The following is a 13,308-nucleotide window of genomic DNA, read 5'->3' as shown; positions in this document are numbered from 1 at the left end:
GCTTACCCGCTTGATGACACACTGGATAGAAAAAGTGTTAGATCCCATTTTAATCTCAGGAAAATGAAAACAAAAGTGTTGCTTTTATATATTTGTGAAGTATAATGTAGAATCAGCTGTTATGAACAATCTATTAAATAATTCAATTTGGAGCCATTTACTTATTGAACACTCTGAGAATACAGTAAATGGATTTTTTGTGAAACGCATGCATTTCAAACAATATCCAAACAATAAATGCATTGTGTTAACACCACCTAAATGAGTTGTTTATTTTTAAAAAGTTTTGTCAGAAAGTTTCATTTAGACATTTTTTACTTACTGGTGAATTCGGAAAAAAAGTTGGGTTTTTATTTAACTATCTATATTAGTAAAAATCTTGAAATATGTTTGGTTTTCTTCAGCTCATCTGTCTACTTGTCTGCTTATACTCTGAGCTATTAGATTTAAAGGGATATTTCCTACCTATCAAATCTATTACATACTGAACTCCTAGAATATGTATATTATTATTCTTTAGACTAAGGGCAGGCATTAACAATACATTTTTCATGGCTAATTTGCATCAGTATAGCATCTAATTTTACATGGATAAACTATACTCTATGACTGACCTATGAAAAATGATTCTGACTAGGACATGCTGTAAAATAATAGCCATAGGCCATAGCCACTGATCCATTATAAAGTTCTTTATTGCTTCAGTGCAGCTATGCGCTGACCTTTTATAACTGCACAGCCAATTTTCATGTGGCTCTTTCCTAAGGTTATTTCAGAGGCTGGCACATGTATTTTAATGGGTTCATACACATGGCAAATAACAGAGACCCATGTATGAGCCAAATGCCTAATTATAGAGCAGTTCTTATGTCTGCACTGTTTACAGCTTTATTGTCATTGGCGTTTGAGGGGATAACAGGTGCATTGTGTTGGGCCAGATATTGACCAGATTATTGAACTGTTCAAGTCACTTTGCAGAGAACATTTATGTAAGAGCCAGTTAAGAGCAGTGGATCCTGAGTATCATGTAGATCCGTAATTTTAGAATATGACCAACCAATAAAACATGACCATCTCTCACATGATTCATTTCAATTTAATAAAAGCATACTGAAGTAATTAACATGGGGTATGTGAATTACCCCGAATATTAACAGAGAAGTTTAAACTTAGTATAAAATAAGGAGTGCAAAATTAGGCCTATGTACTATAATAAAATGCTTTCATAAGCCTAAAGAGGACTTGTTGTCAACTCCAACTGTGAGCATCCTTTAATAGGTGCTGTTGAAATTTTCACTCTTACCAAGAGAGTACCCAAGAATTGGAATGTCAATGTTTTCAACCTCAACTAACAAAGTTAGAAAGTCTACTACAGCCCAGGACCGCCTATCTGACAGTAAAAGAGAATATTAGAGAATTAGAGAATTGTACAAGAGAATTAGAATATTACATATTGAAAGTATTCTAATTAGGCTCTCTGCTGTCAAATGGGGGGTTCTAGATTAATCCATGCTAGAGTGTTACAGCTGTGCACAATTTTAATAATTTAAATGATGTGAACTAATTACAATTTACATGTTAAAACAGGGTCCAAGGAAGAAAAAACATGTCATATCCTGCCACACGGTGTGTAATGGAAAACAAACAAAGGTGCCCTTGACAAAAGACAAGAGTCTTAGTGAAAAGTCACAAAACAACAAAAAGTCTCAAATTGAAAGAAAAAAATCCCAGCAGAAATCTAGACACATGTCCTCCTTTGTGTGGATTTACCCTGCTGGTTGGGCTTCCTGGTAATGATTGATTACAGACATCTTCTCTAGGTCCAGGTGCTAAATATAATTAAAAGACTGGAGGGAGTTTTACTCAATAAATCATGGCCATATTTCATACCTGTGCTACAACTTTGAAGTATTTACATTCTATTATGTTTAATATTTTCATACACATGTTGTATAATCCTTATAGGTAAAGATTTGGATAAGTTGCTACTTTAATTGCCTTATTATATAGATACATGAAGATATTTTGGAAAAAAAGAAATCTAAACTGTCTATCAAAGGTTTTACTATACATGTGAGTGGCTTGTGAATAAGAACAATTGACAAGAAACAGATTACAAGATAATATCCTCTTGAGAAATGTAGTTGTACATAATTTATTGAGAGTTTAAAATAAAAGGAATAAAATTGCAATAATAGCTTTTATTCTGGTAGAAATAGCATTGCCAATGAGAGCAGAGAACATCCTTTACAATTCTGTATCTGCAAGAGGGATGTAGTAGTACCACATGGTGGCATAACTGCCCTGGTCATTTCAGTAATGAGGACTAACAAGGACAAATGATATCACTCACTGATCTTTCACTATACTCGGATAACGACAGAGAAAATGGCTTCAGGCCGGTGATATACATGCTGCCTTTTATTTTCCAAGCACTTTTCAGAGGCTGAGGGTTTTTCTTTTCTTTTTTGCTAAAGTGCATTTACCTTTTGTTGTCTGTTTTCTTTTATAAGTAACACTGCCTTTCTATGGACACCATATGACCCCTCACACCAGTCATAAATACTCACAACAATTGGACTGGCTCTTGTCATGTGCAAGAAAGCTTTTCGAAAAGGTTTTTTTTTCCTTTGAAGAGGGGGCGTTGAAGGAGTAAAGGTGTTTTTCTAATGGAATACAATTATAATATGCTCTGGCACAATGGCTTCCCCTGTATGTTTGTTATGTCCATCTAGATAGATCCTTTCACATTTAGGACAGAGATTGTCTGCTCATACAAGACTGGACATATTTCCAGAGATGTAACATTTAATTATGCTGATAATTAAGCTGATAATTGTGGGCTTGACTAGAGTTACACCCCCCTTTTTACAACCCGTGCTAAGGAATTTTCATAAATATTTAATCTTGAAACACTACTTTAACCCAACCTGGTCAAAACAGTGCTGTCTACAGTTGGGAATCTGTTCCTTCTGAAATTTTCCTGCATCATGTCATAAGGCTTCTTGTAGGTCATGCTTGATATCATATGGCAAAAAATTACGGTCCAGCCAAGATCCCAACTCTGATATTTTCTTTATTCAGGCATGTATAGTAATACACCAAATCCAAATGGGTTTGGTGTATTACTATACATGCCTGAATAAAGAAAATATCAGAGTTGGGATCTTGGCTGGACCGTTATTTTTTGCCATATGTCTACTATGCCCAAGCAGAGGGTTGGCCCGTGCCAGATCTGGTCTTCTCTGGAAGGTGAGCTGGCATCCCCTATTCACTTCACATGCTTGATATCAAGCTGCAAGGTAGCTAAAAGAGGTTTGGATTTCCTTATCCCAGCCTGGAAAACTGCATATTTTCCCAGAAACACACAACACATTTTTTGTTATGCGTAGCATTAAAGCCCCCCCCCCCCTATTATTAATTTTATTTTTACTGAAAGTAAACCAGTTAACAGGTTGGTGTTCCAAACCCCTAGCATGTCCTTATGCTAATGGAGTTTAGGATCACAAACCGGGCAATCTCAGACTAAGGGTGCATGCACACAGCTGGGCAGGCACATGTCGCACGGTGGAGAGGATGAGAAGCAAGCACTGCTCGACCTTCCCCTCTCTATAGAGAAAAGAGGCACACGGCCATGTTTACGGCTTACAGAGAAGGCTCTATCCTTTATGCGGCCACGGCATGGTAGGGTGAGCATGCGTTGTGCTCATCATAACAAGCCCGGATGCCTAAGGAAACTGTAAATTTTTAGCCATAAACACGTCCCTCATACATTCATATGCATGCACCCTAGCCTTCAATTTTTTTTATTTCCTGTTGATGAGGACACAACACCTTGCTTCATTGCACATGTACATTAGAGAGATGTGTGCTGCTCTTTGCTTTAACAAATATTTTGCAGATGAGTCTGGGACATAACTACAGCAAATTAAACTAAGGGTGCATTCACATGTGGTATGCCCGCCATACTGCCGTGTGCTGGAGAAGAGGCGGCGCAAGGCCGCACAGCCAGGAAAAGATAGAGCAAGCTCTATGTTTTCCTGGTGTATGGCATGGAATGGTGCCACACACATGTGGCACCGTACCTCCGCTGGGCGGTCATTTCCTTCTATGGGGACCCACATGTACATCCCCCCAGACGCCCGTCTGAATGAACCCTAATATAGAGCAACAGATTTATAGCTGAGTTGGCTAAATGTCAGCATTAGAAGAGTATGCAGGTGACCTGTCAGTTCCAAACCTAGTGACAGGTCCTCAGAAGCCAAAGCATCAAGAAAATACATGAAGAACATGTAATACATGTAGACAAAGGAGAACAAACACTGACCTAAAAAATGATAGTAGTAAATATGACATAATGAAGCAAGAAAGTGCTCCATCGTGGCAATGTTTAGAATGCAGTAGAATACAGTTTTCTATAATATGAAATTGATGGGAACAGGAATGAAAAGAAGGAATGATTTATGTATAGAAATGTTTGTTTGTTCATTTGAGCTGTATTCTGCCCCGAGAAAATACTGTAATTTTCAGTTCTTCCAAAAATGTAATTACAGAAGTTTTCAAAGTTTAACACTTAACACATTAGAACACTGTGGCGCAGAACCTATCTCTACCTTTTAAATGGCTTTTCAATGGCTTTTGCTGAGATCTGTGATAAGGTATTATGCTGCAGCAAGGTAAAGTGTCCCATTAAAGTTTGCTAATCTATACACGCACAGCAGAAAGGACTACTGAGATTTAATAAATGAAGTGGTAATAAAAGACTAAATTAGGTAGAGAAATCTCATAAAGATTTTATGCCACCCTAGACTTTTACAACATGTAAAATAGGTGTCATGACAGTCCTTATTATACAGAAACTGGTCATCTCACTGCTAATGACTAAAAACAGCTAATGTTGCCAGATGCTGGATCCTCAATGCTTTTCTGCCCTTAACATGCCTCATATAATTTATAGGGCAACCCCTTTAATCTATTGTTACTTTTGGTTTTCTTTTGTGATAATCAGTAGTGATAAGAAGACCCAATTATACACCATTTAGCAGATCTTGTCTCTCCTTGTGAAGGTTTTGCCCCCAGCATGTATATACACTGATCGCACTGATGGGTCCACTCATCACAAATAGTCAGACTAAGGACACTATATTGCATCAGTACCAATGTGAATGGCAAAGGATTTTACACTGGATCTTAATATTAATATAACAAAATCCACTGAACATAAATGCTTTTTTACATGGAAATCAACTATACTTCTCCAAATATTTCTATGCAGTAGTAATATTTCTTGCACTGGTGTATGATAGCCCTTCTACTGTATTTTCGCAGTGCTATACATCAAGAGGTTCCGGCCTCTTGATGTATCCAGCAGGGTCCTGCGCAGCATTTATTTCTACGCCAGCTGGTGACTTATCACATGTGAAAAGTCGCCAGCTGCAGCGAGTGCGCAGGCGCGGGGACAGTGATGCTGGCTGCTCCCCCTCTTCACGCTCCTTCACGCCCCACTGCTGTGAAGGTGGCAGGTTGTAGAATAGCAGCACAGCTTGCGTCTGAACGAGCACAGGCTTCAGCTTCTGCCAGCCCACTCTGCTGGCTCTCACAGACCCCTTTGCACCCTTCCATGTCCATTTGGTATAGAGGTGGCGTAATGGGGGAATAGGTGAAATTCCTGGCTTTGCCCCAGGAATTGTGCCTATTTCAGGGCTTGTATGCCAGATTTCAGTTGAATGAACGATGACAAATCTGGACTATTAAATTTACACCCTAGAGTTGAAATGACCATTAAAGAATTATAACAGCAAACACAAAAAACACAAACTATATAGCTTAAAGGGGTATTCCTACAAAGACAAGTTTCTTAAATGGATAACAGAATAACACATTCGCTAATTCACTGCATTTAGCCCCTCCCCTTGCAATCCAGGACTGAGATCTCACTGATACACAGACACTGACTTCCTGCCGTCAGCAGCGTGAAGAGAACTACAAGCTACACACAGATAAGTTCTTTATTTGGGGAGGGGGAAGAAGTCACAGGATATCTAGCAATGTGCTGTGGAATAGCAGAGATGTAGGAGAGCTGACTGTGTCACTGTGTGTAATAGGTATCTCATGGATCTTATCATCTCTGATCTGTATCCTCTTTCTATGTGTCAGATACTAGTATAATGTTCAGAAGCTAAACAGCTGAAAGTGTATGAAAACCTTGTAACCTAAAAATCTAACCATATTGTCTGCACATTGAATGAGATGGATTATAATGTGTCTGCTTAGAGAGTCCCCACCCGTCTGTGCCAGGGGGGGCGGGGTACGTGCGGCATGAAGTGAAAACGCAGCGCCCGAGGCTCCTCCCCATCCCACGAGGCTCTCCATGAACTCTACCCTGGATTGCTGCCCGTTATACCTGAAGCAGTAACGTGAGCGCTGTGGAGCCTGCAGCCTCAGGACGACCTCAGCCAAGTATCGGGGATAGCGAGGAGTAACGGCAGCACGGAGAGTGCAACACCAGACACCCAAGACGGGAATCCCGTGACGAAAACAGTCGCACAGCTTTGCCTTTGACAGCGGGAACGGCAGGGTAGAATCGTAAGGCACAAGCCGCAGCTGCAACCTTCGGCTTGACAAAGCTCTTCAGAGGCGAGTTGGATTCCACTGCGAAGAGGCGGCTGCCGGCACAGGAAAACAACAGGAAGACCCGGATCTAGAGGAACGTCATAGACCCGTATGGTGAGGCGATCTTCAATAATCTGATCCTATAATCTGACCCTATAGCGGGTCATATGCTAACCATGCCAAGCTGAGCAGTATGCTAACTATACTAATCTAACTAATGCTTTATGCACTGGAACTAACACCCTCTGGACAGTAATTGGTTGCACAGCAGAAAAATTGATTGTGGGACGGCAGTTTTTACTGGGCTGTGTATAGCAATAGGTAACTACTAACCATCAATTGCCATAAAAGTGCTTCGACTAACAGCTAATTGAATTAATGTAACAGCTTATACTCCCTGCTTGACTTTGGGGTCACCAGTATTTTCTTGACCTCGATTACAACTAAACAAGAGTCTGGTTTTGTAATGTCTATATCATTGTTGTATGGCAAAATAGGTACAACAGAACAACTGTAGATGGAGATTCCTCCACCCCCTCGGCCAATATGGTTAACCCCCCTATTTGGGAGGAAATATTATCCGCAGTAAATAAAATTAATCCCGCCATTGAACAACTTTCGTTACAGGGAGCCGAGACTAGGTCTGATGTCCTGTCAATCAGGGATAAGTAAGATTAGAGAAAGGCTGAACACTCAAGAAGATAAAATGTGTAAACTGGATAAGGCAAACAGTCATAACAAACAACTAATAGATAATATAAAAGCAGAGAACAAGGTCTTGCAAAGTAAGATCGTGGATATGGAAGACCGTTCTAGAAGGGCGAACATTAGATTGATAGGGTTTCCAGAGGGAGTGGAAGGGAAATATACGGTACAATTTATACAAAAATGGTTACAGGAAACGGCAGGAGTAAAAGGGTTGTTTCCCTTGTTTTGTGTGGAACGTGCACATCAGGTGCCAGGGAAAAAACCAATACCAGGAGAATATCCTCGCTCCATAATCTGTAAAATTCTATTATCAAGGCATCGGGACACCATACTTAGAGAACTACGTAATAACAAGGGAGCATTTTTTGATGGTAATAAAATGGCCGCTTATCCAGATTATTCAAAAGAAACCAGGATGAAGCGAAGAGGTTTTTCGGAACTTAAAAAAACTACTGATATCGGCAGGATTCACTTACTCTCTTCTTTTCCCCACTCGTTTGCGGGTAATCTATGAGAAGTCCTTCTTTTTTTTTGATACAGTAGAAGAGAGTATGAAATGGGTAGAATCAAAGGGATTTTAGCATGTATATTAAAGTTGTAACTGGAGTAGGGTAGTGGGATGGAGGGGAGACAAAGGGTCAACCCCTAGTAGGAGTACCATAAGAGGATCTAGGTACACTAATGTGGGGAGGGGGGGGGGCCGGAGGGGGGGTCCCTTTTTTTTTCCCCCTTGAATGTTTTCTGAAATGTATGGAATGTTAGGGGGCTAGGAGATAGGGTCAAGAGACGTGTAGTATTTGACATCTTACAACCTCGTCTTCCTGCCATTATATGTCTCATTGAAACGCATCTGACAAAAGAGTCAGTGGTCAGGATGAGGAGAAAATGGGCAGGGATGGAGTACCACTCGGTTTTTTCAGCATATTCGAGGGGAGTGAGTGTGTATATCCACAAAAGCCTGGAAAGTGTGGTGTATGCCTCAGAACTGGACAGCGAGGGCAGATATGTATTTTTGTTTGGGAAATTGCATGGCATCAAATGCACACTTATATTTCTGTATATCCCACCCCCATTTTCTTTATTTTTGTTGGACAGAGTAATGTCTTTTCTTACCCCGCATTTGTGTGCGGAGAATTTAACAGTGTTTTAAATCCAGCATTGGATAGGTTAAATGTCCATAGAGCTCAGGACCTACACCGCAGCTACAACACCCCATTAGCCAAATTCTGTCAAGAAGTGGGCTGGGTGGATTTCTGGAGACACCTTAATGGGGAAAAGAGGGGATACTCTTGCTTTTCTAGATCAAACACGATAATGTCGAGAATTGACTTAGTGCTAGCAACTAAAAACGCCCTATGCCACGTCCAACACATGAAATACGTGACTGCCAGCCATTCCGACCACTCTATGATGATCATGGGGTTGCGTTTTCAGGACAAAATGGATAGTTGGAGATGCCCCTTTAGATTGAACCCACACTGGATGTCTATCATAACATCTTGCGATGAAAGCTTCAGGAGGGAAGTGTTGGAGTTTTGGACCTAAAATCTTAACTCCACTGACATCGGGACAGTTTGGGATTCATTAAAGAGATGTATCCGGGGGTGGTGGCATTGCGAAATTATTCGAACCAAGGAAACCTTCAAGAATAGGGAAAAGGAGTTGAAGCACTCAATAAATTATAAAGAACAGATATTTAACAATAACCCCACAGCAGCACACAGTCAACAGTTACATAGGGTGAAAAAAGAATACTCCGAATACCAAGAACTCAAGGCACAACATTCAATCTTCTTTAGGGGGCAAAAACATTTTTGTGAGACAGGAAGAGCCGGTAAACTCTTATCAGAAATTATACAGGAACAAGGCAAAAAGTACAGGATAGCCCAGATCCAGGATAGGCAGGGTATAGTGGTAACGGAGGAATAACAGATCAGAAAGGTTTTTGAGGAATTTTTTTCTGAATTATATAGATCCCAACTATTGGTCGGGATGGAGGATATCACCAGATACCTTACGCAGGTAAACACACCTGAGTTGTCGGAGGCGCAGAAGAGGGTGTTGGGTGCGCCCCTGACATTAGGGGAGATGACTCAGCCATTAGCATCAATAAAGGGCAATACTAATCCAGGATCTGATGGTCTCCCTTTTGAAATTTATAGAAGGCATGGTGATGTCCTCCTTCCCATGCTGCTGGAAGTATTACAGAAGGGAAGAGACAGAGACCGGCTCCCTGACTCTATGAGAGAAGTGATAGCCAAAAAAAACAAGAACCCCCTGGAATGTGACTCCTATAGACCAATTTCCTTACTTAACACAGATATAAAATTTTTCGCAAAAGCGTTAGCTTTAAGGATGCAGAAGGTGATAGGTGACTTAATATACCACAACCAGAGCGGGTTCATACCGGGGAGGTTGACGGTTAACAACTTTGACAGATTATTTGCGAATATTCAGTTGAGTGGACCGGGGTAGATCACTCCATCCTGTCTTTGGACGCATTAAAGGCGTTTGACAGGGTGGTGTGGTCGATTCTATTTGCTGTACTGGACCGATTTGGTTTCAGGCAGGATTTCTTGTCCTGGGTGAAGTTATTGTATAATGAACCCATGGCAAGGATCTATGTAAACGGGAAGTGGTCGAATCAGATACGGTTGGAGAGGGGCACCAGACAAGGGTGTCACCTCTCCCCGCCGGTGGTACAGCCGACAAAATTATTTTATACGCAGATGACATTCTACTCTACTATAGCTCACTACCGAACGTAATGCGGGTAGTTCAGGAATTTGGAGAGAACTCAGGTTTGGAGATCAATTGGGACAAGACCCTGCTTCTACCCTTAGGAGATATCTCACCCGGAAGCTGTGGGAGAGTCACCGTTCTATCACCCCAGCAAGAGCTTGAATATCTTGGGCTTAAGATCACTGCAAATATAGAGGATTTTGCCAAATTGAATGTCCTCCCCGTTATTAACAAACTTAGACAGAAAGTTTCGGTATGGACTAAAATGCCTCTATCCAGAGCAGACAGGGTGGGCTTATTAAAGACTGTTGGCCTCCCCCGTGTGGATCCATGACAAATTCTTTCGATTAATTGGGAGACTGATTAATGAGCTAATTTGGGGACGGAAACATGTTAGGATAAAGCTCAACTTTTTATATAAGAAGTACAGGGAAGGGGGTTTGTCAATCCCCAATTTCAAACTGTACTTCTTAGCGGCAAAGATATGCTATATGAACAGATGGAAAGATTCTGCGGTGATGGAAAATATTCTTAGGCAGGTTAGGGGTTGTAATCACTGGATAGAAGCTTTAGAGTCCCGGGCAACTTGGTATAGGACCATTGAAAAAAATACCAATTTGTAATATGTTAAACGAGGTATGGAAAACACTAAGGAAAATAGGGAGGATAGAAGGTTCAATTGAAAGCACTCCACTGTGACACAACACACACATTACGGAATTTTGGAAAATGGGAGAGGGTGGGAATTGTTGGAGATCCCGAGGGATCAATAGGGTATCACAATTGTTTAAAGATAGTCAACCTATACCCTTCATAGAGCTACAAAAGGAGTATGGAGTGGGGAACAAATATTACTTTTATTACACTCAGATCACGGATGCATATAGAGGATCTTTAAAGAAAAACATATTTTTGATAGAAAGAGACACTTTGATAGATAGATTGTGGGCAGATGGCAGGGTTAAATTTTATAACGATTTATAACATGTTACATATAGAAAATACACAGCACATCAGGTTTAAGGCCCAGGGTCACTGGGAACTAGAAATTGGAGAAATTACTACTGATCACTGGAATAAGGCGTTGTACAATATGACTCACTCCTCACTGAGTATGTATCACAGGATGGTGTATTTTAATTTTCATCACCGAACATATTAATCCCCCCCGGAAAATATCGAGAATGGGTAGGGGTTCACAAGCAGAGTGTTGGCGTTGTGGGTCAGCCGAGGCGGGGTTTTTTCATTTGGTCTGGAGTTGCCCAAAAATACCCCCTTCTGGGAAGGGTTTCACCAGAGGATGGAACAGCGGATAGGCATTACAATTCAGGAATCGGCCAGGGTATTGATTCTTAATATGATCAGTTGCGACCTTTGTCCAGGTCTGGGGAAACACCACATTGTAGCAATCTGCAGACTCTCGCTTCTTGCAAAGGTGATGATCGCAAGAATGTGGAAGTCCACGATGTGCCCAACCATACAGCGATGGGAAGCATTATGTAAAAAAGTAGAAAAATATGAACAAATATATTATACGCGCAGTAAGAAAATTAAAGACTGGGAAAAGATCTGGGTACAACAGATCAATAGTTAGAAAAGAATTAGGTATAAAGACGCGTCACTCTCCCTTTTATTTCGGTGTTTTTTGTTTTTGTTTTGTTTTGTTTTTTTTTTCTTCTCTACTTCCGGCTTGGGTTGGGTTGAGGAGGGAGGTTAGAAGGGGATAGAATATTGTATAAAGGTCATATAATACAACTGTACATTGACAAGTGTTATAGCTTGACAAAGTAAAATAAGATGTTAAAATTTATTAATGTGCAATTGTAGATGTTGTCTTTTTGAAATGTATTATATGTATATTCCTCTTTTTTAAACTTTAAGAAAATAAAAGATATTAAATAAGAAAAAAAAGAGAGTCCCCACCCACACTGAATTTTGCACTGAAGTGATAGGAGCTTTATTGTGTTAAAATCACTAGGGGACTGAAATTTGAGAATTTTCTTTAATGGGAAAACCACTTTGGTTGTCATGGGGCTAAAAACATGGATGCTTTTTTTCCCAAAAATAGCTCAATAGTTGATGGTATTGTAACAAAGCTGCCTCCACTTCTATGGAGCTGAGTGTTTTTCCACCCCTCAGCAACCCTATAAAGCTTTATGAACATCTATATTGGGTGTTTCAGAAGGAACCTCAGTCATAAATTCCATTTAACATGCAACACAAAACAGCAAATAATGCAGTACTATAATGTCTTGTGGACATGATGGACACCGTAATGGAAACATGTAAGACCAATTGTGGTCTATGGAGCACAGTTGGTACCAGTCATATGATTGTTTTGTTCTGCTGAAATGTTAGCTTTTCTTCTCCCAATTTAAAGCCTAACTATCTTTTGTGCATTATTTTAAAGTCATTGGGGGTCATTTATCTTTGATTTTCTTCCTGTTTTTTTCTGTCTTTTTTGGCACATTGCAACTTTTAAGCCTTTTTGGGGACATTTTGAAATGTCTGTCTGACATATGTTTATCCCCAGTAAGACACATTTATCTTCTATATGAAGATGAAGCAAATGGTTGGCACTGCTAACACTGCAACATGAGTTCCCACTCAGCAGCCGCACAACAAGAAACCAGGTGTCCGGGAAATAAATACAGTCCCAAGTGCACATCCATAGGCAGCATCAGCAATGTATGAGGTAGGAGAAATAAAGCCTTGGTGAGGCAGCATCTCACCCTGTCCTGATGCCTCTACAATAAAATAAGTTTTTGAACACTGATACGGTGAGTGTCACACTTTATTTCTCCTACCTCATACATTTATCTTCTATTCCAGATGTACTAAATGTCGCAAATGTCATTTATCATTTCAAATTGTTTAAAATTAGCAAAACTTTTTGGTGCCAAAAAAACTACACACAAAATCATACTCAAGGAAAACTTAAAAAATGAATAGAAATGACTTGAATTATTTGTGTGACATTTTTGAGACATTTGTAACAAATAACTCTAAAAGAGATGTGAAAAGAAAAAAACATTTAACACAAGGAAAAAGTGAGATTGATAAATTACCAAAAAAAGACAGGAAAAAACTAGCCAAAACAAACAAGAGTTAAGATAAATGACCCTCATTGAGTTTAGAAAGTATATGATTTCAGTGTCAGGGGAGAGGGCTTGCAAACCTAAAAAAAGAAAATGGGCCATTGCTATGGTATGTATATTCCAACACTATGCCGGATTTTCTTCTTGG

At 40.0% G+C, this 13,308-nt stretch overlaps 1 protein-coding gene across 2 annotated transcripts in view; it reads right to left on the bottom strand.

Moving 5' to 3' along the window:
* The window catches only part of NPFFR2 (neuropeptide FF receptor 2), a 144,628-nt gene that overhangs the window by 53,209 nt on the left and 78,111 nt on the right, over positions 1 to 13,308 (bottom strand). The gene's annotated exons all lie outside the window — the stretch shown is intronic.

The sequence above is a fragment of the Engystomops pustulosus genome, chromosome 1 (genome assembly GCF_040894005.1).
Source record: "Engystomops pustulosus chromosome 1, aEngPut4.maternal, whole genome shotgun sequence".
Classification (NCBI taxonomy): domain Eukaryota; kingdom Metazoa; phylum Chordata; class Amphibia; order Anura; family Leptodactylidae; genus Engystomops; species Engystomops pustulosus.
The sequence above is the reverse complement of the archived record's forward strand: the minus strand, read 5'-3'. Positions and strand labels throughout refer to the sequence as shown.